A 1,096-nucleotide genomic window follows, 5' to 3' on the forward strand; every position below is an offset into this window, starting at 1 on the left:
TATATATATATATATATAATGATATGTGATACATACATATAAATTTATATTAATTATATACATATGCGCGGTTCGCTACACGCAGATCTATGCATTGTGATGCGATTGTGCGCGGGTCAAGGTGTTCGAGTGAAAGTACGAAATATCAGCAACCGCTGAATAAATCTTCTATAAGAAGCTGGGCGGACGTTCGCGAAGAATTATTGCGGCAAACGTGCGATTACGCGAAGGTACAATGCAACGCTATCGCTCTTGATACATCTGATAACCATAACAATTTCCTCTTATCTGGAAATTGTATTTCCTGAAACACAATAATTCGCGGTGATATACCGGCCTCTGACAGATTAGTGAAACGGCCTCGTGGATTTTATTCTCGCGTTGACATGTTCCGCCTTGTAATTGTTTGTTTATAATTGCAATTTGTAATTGCTAATTATAGAAGTTACCAGAATGATAGAATTTGACGGTACAAAGAGATAGATAGCGTTTATTAACATTCTAGGACAAGCCCTCTAAGAATGTACAAGTAAGGATTGTGATAAGAAAACGATGAAAAAAATAATGATATAAAGAAATAAAACAAAAAATGAAGAGTAGAAACATATTAGAGATTCAGAAAAAATACAAAGAGGAAAAATAATACAGAAAATAAAGTCGTAACGAAAAAATAAATAAAAAGCAATAATAATGAAATTACTATAACAAGGAAGAAGAAGAGCAAAATTAACAGAATAAAAGGCTTAGATGTTAAAGAGTGAGCAGTAGCAGAGAAAGATATATAAATACTTTTATTAATACTCTAAACAAGCAGTCTAAAGATACAATAGATGAGCAAGAAAATGCGGGCAGAAAATTTAGCATATATCGCAAAATTAAGAATAATTATGCCACATAAACAGAGAGTATAAGAAAGTACAACAAAAAAAAATAACAAAAATGTGAACAGAAAGTTTATTTTATTAATTGAACTAAAAAATAAGAAATAAAAAGTGCAATGAAATGAAAAAAAAAAGAAATAAGGAAAGAAAACAAAAAGATAGAGAGAGAGAGAGAGAGAGAGAGAGAGAGAGAGAGAGAGAGAGAGAGAGAGAGA

This window comes from Atta colombica, unplaced genomic scaffold, assembly GCF_001594045.1.
Source record: "Atta colombica isolate Treedump-2 unplaced genomic scaffold, Acol1.0 scaffold9, whole genome shotgun sequence".
Lineage (NCBI taxonomy): Eukaryota > Metazoa > Arthropoda > Insecta > Hymenoptera > Formicidae > Atta > Atta colombica.